The sequence below is a fragment of the Myotis lucifugus genome, unplaced genomic scaffold (assembly GCF_000147115.1).
Source record: "Myotis lucifugus unplaced genomic scaffold, Myoluc2.0 scaffold_106, whole genome shotgun sequence".
In the NCBI taxonomy this organism is placed as follows: domain Eukaryota; kingdom Metazoa; phylum Chordata; class Mammalia; order Chiroptera; family Vespertilionidae; genus Myotis; species Myotis lucifugus.
The window spans coordinates 3,856,067-3,869,422 of NW_005871154.1; positions in this window are offsets into that span (position 1 = coordinate 3,856,067).

Genomic DNA, 13,356 nt, shown 5'->3' on the forward strand with positions numbered 1-13,356 from the left:
AATTATGTTATAAGCATTGCATGAATATTTTTTCAAGGAAAAGATGCAGTCAGCATGAGACGCCCCCTGCAAAATTGGGCAGTGAATTTAAACTATATTATCCCAAGATAAAAAGGTGCATATAAACCTTTTAAAGGGTTAATCTTGTCATTTTATTAAAGAATCAAGGTATTAATAAGTACACATTTTGAGGTAATTGTACTGCTATGGTAATTTGCTAGGTAGAATAAAAATGTGTATTGTAAGATGTTAATTGTGCATTAAATTAATCTAGTGACTGATAATAGCAGATAGTGTTTGATCAATGAGTGAATAAAACTGATATATTGTTAATTATTTATTGCACCTGATTTACCTGGGTATGTACTAGTAGAGTGATAATTGTGAACTTTAAAAAGAAACTCATTTATAATACTTGAGTTCTGAGTTCCTTGCCTTTAAAATCATCGAAATATGCTGAGACCATATTTCTTGCTGGATGATAATTTTCTTATTCCTTTTCACCCTTGTACATGTGACCAACCACTCCTTCCTTTGGGCTTTGATGTAAACTTCTAAGCCCTTTAGCACTTCATTATAACATTTGTTAACATAAACTTGCTGCCCTAAATCAAATTTTGATTTCTTTTAGTATGCGATGTTCTCTCTCTCTCTCTCTCTCTCTCTCTCTCTCATCATTAATAAATCTGAATGTATACCTTCTATATTGTCTAGCATTCTATCTATCTTAGCTCAGGCTGCCATACCAAAATACCATAGACTGAGCAGATTAAACAACAGAAAATTATTTCTCACAGTTCTGGAGGTTGGGAAGTCCAAGATCAAGGTTCCAGCTGATTTGCTTCCCTACTGAGGGCTTACTTCTTGGCAGATGGCCACTTCTCACTGTGTCTTCACATGGTGGAGAGAGAGAGGGAGAGGGAGAGAGCTATCCAGTGTCTCTTCTTATAAAGGCACTACAGCCATCATAAGGGCCCCATTCCTTACCTCATCTAAGCCTAATTACCCTGCAAAGACCCCATTTACAATTACCATCACATTAGGGGCCAGGGCTTCAACATATGAATCTGAGGTGGTGGTGGTAAACAGTTCAGACTATAGCACTGCATAAAATAAACGAGGTTCTCAATTGCTTAAGCAACCAGGCTCTGCTATAAGGAAGCATGCATATTCATGTGGACTACTGCAAAATATTCCAGTCCCTTGCGTTGCTTGGATTTGATCTTGGATTTGTCCCTGGACTCCAGCTTACGTGCTCACTGTGTTATGGACGTGGCGACAAAGGTAAATACAGCCGGACATTAGTTAAAGAGGTGAAAACGGATTTTATTTAGAAACTACTGGCAATAGAGTTGCAGAGATGACTGAGTGTTTTAAAGGGAGAGTGAGGGCCCAGTAGAGTCGGAGAAGTGAAAAGTTACAAAGGGTTGATCAGTGTCAATACGGTGAGATCAGCTGTGCCTACTACGGGCAGTTACTGGAGTTAGCATTACTCTCCTCCCACAGAGCCCGGGTGACTGGGGCCCTGGTGCTTCATGGTCACTATATTTCAAAGGAACAGTTCTCAGGCCTTTGAGAAATACACTTCTGAGTTGTGCTTTAAGAAAGGGAGGCCAGAGGCCTATGGCAGGTGATCAGAACAAACAGTAAATTCTCCTGGCTGTGTTGAGCTTCTGAGGCAGACATTTTAGTGGAGAATTGGTGTCAGTGTGGATCTGGAGTCATCCTAGGACAGTGATGGCGAACCTATGACACGTGTGTCAGAGGTGACACGCAAACTCATTTTTTTGGTTGATTTTTCTTTGTTAAATGGCATTTAAATAGCCTATCTAATAATAGACAAACATGGTAATTGACCGTACCTTCGCTACGCCTCCCAGTGGCTAATCAGCACGATATGCAAATTAACCGCCAACAAAGATGGCGGCTAATTTGCATACTGCAGGCAGGGTGGGACTGCTATCTGTGACCCGGGGCGGCAGGCGTCCGTGTGCAACCTGACCTGGGGTGGCTGGGCGGGGCAGCAGCGATCCGCTGGCCCGCCCGGACATTCCATGTGCGACCTGCCCGGGGCATCCTGTGTGCGACCCGATCCGGGGCGGCGCCCCAACCCCCAGATCAGCCATGCCGTGTGCGTGACCCAGGGTGGCACCCCCAACCCCCGGATCGGCCATGCTGTGTGCGCAACCCGGGGAGGCAGGGCAGGCACCGAGGGATCGGGCCTGCCATCTGCCACCCGGGAAGCAGGCCTAAGCCAGCAGGTGGTTATCTCCCGAGGAGTCCCAGACTGTGAGAGGGCACAAGTGGGGCTAAGGGACACCTCCCCAATCCCCCTCCCCCGCCAGTGCACAAATTTTTGTGCACCGGGCCTCTAGTAGAAAATAAATATCAAAAATATAAATCTTTGTTTTACTATGGTTGCAAATATCAAAAAATTTCTATATGTGACATGGCACCAGAGTTAAGTTATAGTTTTTCAAAATGCTGACACGCCAAGCTCAAAAGGTTCGCCATTACTGTCCTAGGATCATACCTTAGGCTTGCCAGAAGCCACACAGAATTTGGTTTGATCTCTTAGAGCAGTGGTCTGGACAGAGTTGGATGCACTGAGAGTTCTGCAGTGCTCAGTACTATCTCTTGGATATTTAGTAGATAAATAATCTCAGTCCATCCCTGAATCTTCTTTCAGGTCTCTGTCCTCTGCCCATTCCCTTTCAGTGTCACTGCTTCTCTCTCACCACTATCTGCTCATAGGAACCCACCCTGTTATGTAGGTCAGCACAGAATACTCACAGAGTAGTTAGATTTTTTTAAAAATATATTTTATTTATTTTTTACAGAGAGGAAGGGAGAGGGATAGTTAGAAACATCAATGAGAAAGAAACATCAATCAGCTGCCTCCTAGACACCTCCAACCGGGGATGTGCCGGCAACCAAGGCACATGCCCTTGACCGGAATCGAACCTGGGACCCTTCAGTCCACAGGCCAATGCTCTATCCATTGAGCCAAACTGGTTAGGGCAAGTAGTTAGATTTTAAGCTGACAGGAAAGCTATCACCTTATAAGACAGTATGTATATGCACATTTACATATATTTGTAAACATATGCACACACAGAGGTTAAGATTATATCCAATACTATTTCATTTTTAAAAACTAAGACAATTGTTTAGAGCAGTTTTAGGTTTACAGCAAAATTGAGGGGAAGGCATAGAGATTTCCTATATAGACACTGTCCCACATGTGTGGCCTCCCCTACTATCAATATCCCTAACTAGAGGGGAACATTTGCTACATTTGACACATCATAACCACCCAATCTATAGCATACATTAGGGTTCACTATGGGTGTTGTAGATCCTGTAGATTTGGACAAATGTATGTATCCATCATTATATGTATCCATTATCTATCCATTGTATTTGGAGTATTTTTATTGCCCTAAAATGCTCAGTGCTCTGCCTATTTATCCTACCCACCTCTCTCCCAAACCCTGACAACCACTGATCTTTTTATGGAGTTTTGCTTTTTCCAGAATGTTATGTAGTTGGAATCATACAGTATGTACTTTGTGGGTTTTTTTTTCCAGATTGGTTTATTGCACTTAGTAATATGCTTTTAAGTTCCTCTACGAATTTGATGTCATGACATCTACTGTCACAGGTAAATATTTCTCAGCGTCAAAGTAGTAGGTGATTAATATGCAGTTATAATTAGTTTCAATCTCATGGTACATGACCGTCAATTATGATATATCTGAAAAAGTTACATGTGATCCCAAGTGAATATATTCAGAAATAAAGCAATTAAAAAATAATAATCCTCAACATAATTTTCAGACATATGGCATTCATGAAACATAATTTATTTCCAACATTTAATGAAGAGACTGGTGTGTGTGTGTGTGTTTTTAAATACTTATAGTGGCCACACTCTTTTAAAAAAAATTTTAAATTGATTTTTTTAGAGAGAGAGGAAGGGAGAAGGAGAGAAAGAAACATCAATGTGATAACAAGACATCGATCTGCTGCCTCCTGCATGCCCCCTACCAGGGATTGAGCCCACAACATAGGCATGTGCCCTGACTGGATCATACCTTAGGCTTGATCACAACCTTTCAGTGCATGGGAGGACGTCCAACTAACTGAGCCATACCAGCCAGGGAAGTGGCCACACTCTTTAAAAAAAACATTCCTAGATGTATATTGCCTCCTAGAACAAGTTAATTTTCCTGAATACAGTTGGAATTTTGAAATATCCTTCAATATCATTGCAAAACCTGTGATCTAAAAATCATCCCTAGAATGTGTTCCCTAACCAAAAGAATCTGTGGTACCTGGTCTTTCGTTAACAGACTACCCTTGAACCCTCCGGGGAAGCCGTAGGAATGATGTAAAATGATGCTGTAGCTGCATATTCTAGAATTTGTTACTTATTCCTTGCTCGAATTTCTGACATTTTCATATCCTCATATCTTTCCCTATTTGGACTTAGTAATCCTGCTCAGACTGCCTGCTCTAAATGGAAAGGTCCTTTCCAGTGAGCACTTTTATTTGGACTTTTGGTCTCTTTCTTCTCCCCACCTCCACCCTCATTTCCAGCCACCCCCCTACATTTTCTGTTCACCGCAGCTCTGATGATAGGCTGCTACATCCTAACTCATAGGTATGCGACACGGCTAGCTAGCAGGAAGAGCAGACATTTTGGGGCTGAGTTTGAAGCATGTCTTTAAATCTTCTACATTTTTTAAACTTAAAAAAAGCTTTAACAAAAAAAAAATCTGTCATGTTGAGAACTTTTAACTGAAGTCAAGGATGTAAGCATATTACAACTTTGAAATAATAATAGTCAACCCACTTTACAAGAGTGGACATAAGAAAAATTTGTGAACACGCTGGCATGAGGACTAATTGATGAGGCTGTGAGAACGCTATAGGAGGCTGTGCCATCACCTGGGTAAGTCACTGAGCAGGCTAGGCCTTGGCTGTCAAATGGCATAGAGGCACTTAGCTGTCTCACACAGTCTAGTGAGATAGTGAGGATGAAAGTGCTTTGAAAAGCAAAATGTGCTGCACAATGTAAGGAATGATGACTGTGCACCTGGTCTCCATTTCCAGGGTGGAATGACAGGGAGAGCACTGGCAATAATATACAGAAGCTGGCGTCTGAGATCAGAGAGCTGAAATAAATAAGGCCCTGAGCTTCTCGAGGGTGGCAAGGTGCAGAAGATGATAAATGTTGTCAAGACAATTGAATTTGGAAGGGGACCAAAGCAAAGATGGGAAAATGTGCTTTGAGTTGCTGAGACATTGAAATACAAGGACCAACAGAAATATCTAATATGATATATGGTCCCGTGATTTAGGAAGTTGATGAGCTAGTTTATGTATTAATGTTTATGCTTAGGGTATCAAGCAAAGCCTTCCATCTCTTTCTTAAACTTGAAAAATCAGACTTCCAGGGAGATGGCAAATATTCAGCTGTAAGCTCCTTGGCTGCCTCTTACCTTTGAAATAAGGGCAGCCTTTGGGAGTGAGTAGGGAAAGATTGTATTCCCTCGGAAAGTTTGGAAAGCTTCTTTGAAACCTAAAGTCTAGTTGTTAGGAATGATTAACAATAAGAAAATTGAACAAGTAACACATATTGTTTGTTAGTGATGAATATTAGGGGGGAAGAATGAGGTGGGAAGGGGCTGCGGGAAGTGTCTGGGTAATTTAGGATAGAATGACCAGGAAGGACTCACTGAGAAGAGGGTATTTGAGGAAAGACCTAAAGGATATTTCTGTGGTCAGTGAGTGAATCATGCTTTATTTCTTCCTCTGCTAACTCCACTGACTTCAAACCCAGGAAGAGGTAAATAGAATACAGACAGCATTGGAATACAGCATCAGTAGAGTTACCATTTAGCCACATAGTGCTAAAAACAAATAAAAATGATTGTTTTCCTTCACTACCTCCTCTTCTCATATTTTCCTGGTGGTATTAATAGCAAAAAGACTACCTTTACATTATATTCATGATAAATTAACAAAATTTGCACACAATGATTTAAGAAATGCGTGTGATGACAGAACTTCTGTTTTTATAAATAGGGATAGAAGAAAGCAGGGTAAACATGATTTGAACATTAAATTTCATTAACATATAATGTGCACTTTACTTATTCAGTGATTGTCACATTAAAAATGAGGTTTCAGTATGTCATTCCAGCTTATCTATGTTTACAAGTGGGTTCCCAGCAAAAGCAGCAATGCTCTTAAGTTGTACTAAAAGCCTAGTTCCTGTGTAATACTGATTTGCATACATATGTTAGTTGTTGTTATCTATCTTCTATCTTCAGATTTGATGTAGACTCATGTTAACATTATTACATATTCACAGAAATTCAAATATACAATTATACAACTATGATGCAATCATGCAACTATTATGTGATTATATGACTATTATTAAATACTAACAACTATTCTGATGAAGACACATCATAAATTTAGTTAATGAGCCCTGTCTGGATGGCTCAGTTGGTTGGAGCATTGTTCCATACATCAAAAGGTTGTGGGTTCAATTCCCCATCGGGCACATACCTAGGTTACATAACAGGTTTGATCCCAGGTCGGGGCCCATATGGGAGGCAACTGATCAGTGTTTTTCACACTCACATCAAATATTTCCCCCCGCCCCCATCTCTATCTCTCTATCTCTCTATCTCCCTAAACATATCCTCAAGTGAGATTTAAAAAGAAAAATTTAGTTAATGAGAATGATTCTCCACTGTACTCACTCACAGCTCCATGTTTGCCTTATTTTATGCAGTACATAAAACCAGGTAATATAATATCATGCACACATGAGAGAGAGATGGATGGGGGGGGGAGAGGGGAAAAAACACCATAAATGTTAGCATTTGGAAAATCTGCACTAAGGTATATGAGCATTTCTTGTACTTACCTGTTGCAATGTTTCTGTAAGTATGATATTATATTCAAAATACAAACTTTAAAAACAGACTTTATTCTACCCTCACCCTTCAAATATAGTTAGATAGTGTTGGTATGATATTCAAGGTTTCTTTTCCTGAGAAATGAATGACTTTGCTGCACTGTCTTCTATTACTCATTGAGGCTAGTCTGATGTTTATTCCTCTGAATTCTACATCTAATTAATTGTTCTTTTCTCCAGCACTTACTAAGATGTTGGTTACTTATTTGTTGAGTTTTAAACATTTGTTGGTACTTTTGCATGCATTCTAATGGTTCCATTAGCAAACCAGATGAAGATTCCTGTTATTCAGGAGTTTACATTTTAGCAGGGTGGGAGATGGGTAGGGGGACACACAATCAAAGCAATAAGTGAAAAATAATATGTAGTTCTTTAGAAAATGGTAAGTGCTGTGGCAAAACAAAAAGTAGAGTAGGAAAGAGTGATCAGGATTGGAGTGGGAGTGGCTTGCAGTTTTAAATGTTACAGTCAGGGTAGACATCATAGATTACATGAAAACTGAGCAGCCTTATAGCAGGTGAAGAATATATTTAGGGGAAGGGCACTGCAAGTAGAGGCAATGAGCAGTCTAAACATCCTGAGGAATATGCCCTTTGTGTTTTAGGAAAAGCTGAGAGGACAGTAAGGCTGGATGGAGTGGACGAGAATGAGAGCCCTAGAATATAGGAGGTGAAGTCCGAGAGGGAATGGAAAGTGAGATCATCTGGGTTTGTTGCTGTTGGTTATTTTAATGGCTTTGGCTTTGCTCTGAGTGAATGCATATTCATTGCAAAGTGTTGGGCAGAGAAGTGATGTAATCTGCCATAACTGGAAAGGATTACTCTGGCTGTAGTATAAAGAATAGTTTATAGAGGCCAAGACTAAAAGCAGGAGCCCCGCCGGCATGGCTCAGTGGTTGAGTGTCGACCTATGAATCCGGAGGTCGAGGTTCGATTCCCAATTGGGGCACATGCCCGGGTTGTGGGCTTGGTCCCTGGTGTGGGGTGTGCAGGAGGCAGCCAATCAGTGATTATCTCTCCTCATTGATGTTTCTCTCTCTCTCCCCCTCTCCATTCCTCTCTGAAATTAATTTTGAAAGAAAGACAGAAAGAGTAAATGCAGGAGACCAGGCAGACAGCTTGCATAATTCAGGTTGGAAATGTTAGCGTGTCAGGCCAGGGTGTTAGAAATGGAAGTGATGAGAATTGTTAGGATTCTTGATATGTTTTGAAGTTAAAGCCAAGATATTTCCTAACAGCTTAGCTTTGGTTGTGAAAGAAAGCAAGAAATCAAGAATGTTTTTAGAGTTTCCATTATGAGCGCTGGAGAGAGAAGTGGACATCAGGTGTAGCGGAGGGAGCTATAATTAGAGCAAGTTTGGAGGTGGGGAAGATATGGTATTCATATTTTTACAGGGCCAGCATGAAATTTCTATTAGCTATCCAAGTGGAGATGTTAAAATAGATTTGGATATATGTGGCCAAATTATTATTCAAGGCTCATATGAGCTACCTTAGACCACTTTTATTCCCTTCTTGATGCCCTATTCTTATCTCTAGAATCATGTATCTTGTCTTTATTGTAGAGTTCTGAAATTTCACAATAATGAATGAATGAATGAATGCATTAATTTACCTTTGTGATTAGAAGTAAAATTTTGAAGCATAATCCCACCTAATTCAAGACCCCCAAGCCTATCTATGACACCATGCTGCCTACTTTTCAGGATAAACTACAAGAACAAATGGGTTGGATCCAATGGGATACCTTTTACTAAAGGTCCCATGTGATAGATGAGACATTGTCCCATGATTGACATTTGGGTCACTAGCCAGAGTTCTAATTACTCTTATTCTAATGTAATACAATTGCCATGATGTAGTGTTTAATTTCATAGAAACCATTGAACCATATCACTTACTTGATGGCTCTGTTACATAAACAGTTCAGCAGAGACTTCCTGGCATTTACTCATTTATCTCTGCTCATTGGCACATATAATAATTTAACCAGAGCTATCCTTAGTGCTGTATCCAAACACATTTCATTTTAGTATAATTAATGAATACTTATTTTTGCTGCCAGAAACAAAGGCACCAATCACAATCTGACTATGATTATCACTTCCTTCCTTTGGCCCTTGACACAATTCATTACACTATTCCATTATGCTTGCCCATTAATTTCACAGATATAAGCAGTGACACATACTTTTTTGTTTAACCACAGATGTTGATTTCCATTTTGTTGCCCCATGCATAAACACTTCCCTAGTATACCATTGGTGGATGAATATTTTACTGGAACAGTTGCTGATGCTTAAAATAGAAATGATATCTGCACATCACTTGGATTTTTTTCTCCTTGCATAAACTTTCACCACTAGCCAGTGATGACAATATTTAACACCTAGAAGCATTGAAGTATACCTATTTAACTTCTAAACCACTTATGATTAAAAGTTGACATTTAAAATAATTCTTTTTTTTTTTTTTTTGCTCTCAGGAGAAAAAAATACAGTGTTGAAACTTTGGTAGGCAACTCTTGGATTAGAGAAATAGATTCAGTTTTCAATAAATCATCCAGGTCATCACCATATAAGGCTGAAATATGCTTGAAATACGTGTGCTGGTTGGAAAGCAACTAACATTTTAGCAACACTCAATATGTAACTGATGCTGTTCAAATTACTTTACATGCAGTATTTCATTAATACTTTATAGCAACTCTCATGAAGTGATATTACCTTTATTTTCAAGATAAGGACACTGAGGCTAAATGGTTAAAAAATTGACCAAAGTACCATTAAGACCTGGGATTCAAATTTAGCTTGTCTTCCATGGCATTCTGCCTCACAATTCTCCCATTTTAGACTCAAAGATAATGTTTACAGGTATCTAGTGAGTTATTCAAAGTCAGGCTGGTGGTTTATGGCAGAGCTGAGATTAGAACCAGAGTCTCTCCAGGTTCTCCTGTCTTCAATATTATTCTATTTCCCTGGAAAGAACCATAATTCACAATACTTAGAATTTGACCTTATTTGGCAATTATAGGAAATTTCACAATTTGCTTTTTCGCTGAAAATAAATGGTCCTGACTATCAACGAATAGATAAGTGAAATTATGGAACAGCTTAACTCTGCTAATATGCTTTATGGCCGTTTGGAGCATGTGGCTCTTTTTTCTTCGATTTTGAAATAAGACGTGTCTCATGCATTGGCATTGAGTCATTTAAATCAGAAAATGAGGGCTAGAGCGCTTAAGTGACTTCCCTAAAGAAACACAGTTGCTTAATAAGTGATAAGCTGCTGCAAAAGAAGAGAATAATGTAACTTGTGATCATAGCAGAAAGTTTTTAGTGAAATCTTTTCAACTTTAAGCAGAAATATTATTTAACTCAGAATTATCTATTGAATGTCAGTTATATACCATATTCTATATAGGTCTAGGAACGTAAATTTAATAAAATAGAATTTCCGGATTTGTAAAGCTCAATGTCCAGCCATAATGGAAAACATAGACAAGTAAACAAGCAATTATAGTTCTGAATTCTGTTCTTTTTCTTAAAAATATATTTTTATTGATTTCAGAGAGGAAGGAAGAGGAAGAGATAGAAACATCAATGATGAGAGAGAATCATTAATTGGCTGCCTCCGGCACACCCCTCACTGGGCCCACAACCTGGGCATGTGCCCTGACCAGGAATCCAACCATGACCTCCTAGTTCATAGGTCGATGCTCAACCACTGAGCCACACAGGCTGGGCTGAATCCTGTTCTTGACAAAATACAAAGTTAGCATAGGCTTCTAGCTTCCTCCCTTAAAGTCAATGTGGATAAAAAAACCAAGAGGAAATAAAGAACTATGAGAAAACTATAAGTAGACAGAACTGTTTGAATTGGAGGTAGTATGTTCATCTACTCCTATTACAATTCTAATCATGCATTATGTTTCAATTGGTCTTGTAAAAATTTTCTTAATTTCAAACAAAACGGATTTTACTTACACTTCTAAACATCTATTACTATAATTGTTGACTTTAAAGAGTTGCTGAATGGATGAATTCATGGATATATGGATGGATGGATGAATGAAAGGATGGATGGAAGGATACAGGCACACAAAGCAAGCATACTTGTATTCCTATGATAATTACATTTGACAAGCACTAATTGATATTAGAATTGCATACTTTGAATGAATTATTAATAGCAGTGGATGATCTAATAATAGTGAATATTTTTTCTTTTTATCTCAATTTTCTACTAAAATATACTGGTCAAAATTGATTTAGAAATTATTGCATCTATATTACTAGTGCATGAGTTGAAATTGAGAATTTAAAAGATTGTCTTCATTAAACTCTTGAATGAGTACTTAGATATATAGATGCATATATAGTAACATTATAATTTTCTTTTCTGACAGGGACATGAGTAAGGTTAATTAGTGCCTGTAATGATTTTTGTTTCTCTTGATGAGAAGACACTATGCAAATACAGAGTGCAGAGTAAAGAATTACATTAACACCACAAAGGTTATATTATCACTAGCTATAGATGGATTTAAAAAATTTGTTTCAGAAGGGAGAGAATCTGAAACATTTCTTCTAACACTGAAGTGTCATTTCCAGGCTGAACATCTTAACCCAAGGTATGATAGACACGTTTTCAATCAGATAAGGCCATTATCTATTAGATAGAATTGTAGACTTAAGACTCCAATGGCCAAACAGAAAATAAAAATTATCTATTTCTCCCCCTCTGGTACCCACAGGTCCACCATTTAATTGTTTACTCAAAATTGATCACTAGATGCTTCCTAACCTACTGGTATTAGGTGCCTTGCTGAACTCTCAAGTTAAAGTATCTGACATGAGCAGATCTGCCCTTCACCTGTACATCTGATTTGGCTCTCAGAATTTTATTCTCATCAGCATACACCTAAGATAATAAATATTCTTTTCTTTTAGATCCTCACCCATGGATATTTTTTCCATTGCTTTTTAGAGAGAGTGGAAGGGAGGTAGGAGAGAGAGAAAAATCGACATGAGAGGGACACATTGATTATTTGCCTCCCACACATGCCCAACCAGGGCCGGAGATTGAACCTGCAACCCAGGTACATGCCCTAATCTGGGAATTGAACCTATGATCCTACGGCCCGTGGGCTGATGCTCCAACCACTGAGCAAAACCAGCCAAAGCATAATAAATACTCTTGTGCTAAGCAGATTCTGCCCTTAACCTGTATATAATCTGGCTCTGGCTCTCAGAATTTTATCCTCATCAGTGTACACCCAGAGATAATAAATACTCTTGCTGTGTACATTGTCTAATGGCTTCTTTCCAACAACACAGAAGTAGACAATACAGAATGCTGTTACATTTTTCAGGTGTTTGTAGTTTCAGGAAGGAAGAAAATGTGTTAGTCTGCTAGGGTTCCTTTAGCAAAATATCATAGAGTAGTTTAAACAATAGTCATTTGTTTCTCAGCTCAGGAGACTGGAAAGTCCAAGATCATGGTGAGGGACCTCTGCCTTGTTTGCAGACAGTTGACTTCTTACAATATAGTGGAGAACAAGAAAGGGGAAGCAAGTTCTCTCCTGTTTTTTCTTATAAGGGTGCTAATGTCATCATGAGACTTCCATCCTCATGGCCTAATTATCTTCAAAAGGCTCCCATCTCCAAATAGCATTACGTTGGGGATTAAAGTTTTGGGGCTACACAAGAATTCAGTTCATTGTAGAGAATTAACGTTTTCTGAACATCTGCTATATTCCCCCAAATAATACACTTAAAGAAATGTTCCTTTCTATTTGTCTTAAAGTACAAGTATAGACAGACATATCTATACTGAAGTAAGACTGTGGTTATAAGAAGATATATAATACCTTTGTTTGAATTAAAAAATGAAGTCAGATTTTTTTCCTGTTTGAATTAAAAAATGAAGTCAGATTTTTTTTCCAGGGGAAAGTAACTATGATTTACTGATGTTTGATAATAACTGGCTTTGTCAATTAGGTTATTTTGTGAGCATTTTATACAAATTGAAGTGGGCTAATTTCACTCCAAGTTTTTGATGAAAATATAAATTATCAAAAAAACATATTATTCAGAGGTGATGGGATAATGGGTAGCAGACTTACATTTGTGCCATAAACAACAAATTCGACAAAAGGTATAAGGCAACTGTTTTGGGGCATGAAACAAAGGACAAGACAAAGTTTTGATCCCTGACAAAGTAAAATACACAAGGTGAGTTTTTTTTCTGTATCCTACCTTTCAGTCTGGCAGAGAGCAAACTTTTTAAAGGGTGGAGGAAAGTGATATTGGAGCTTATTGCACTCAAGTGGCTAGAATTGCAGGGCAAAATGCT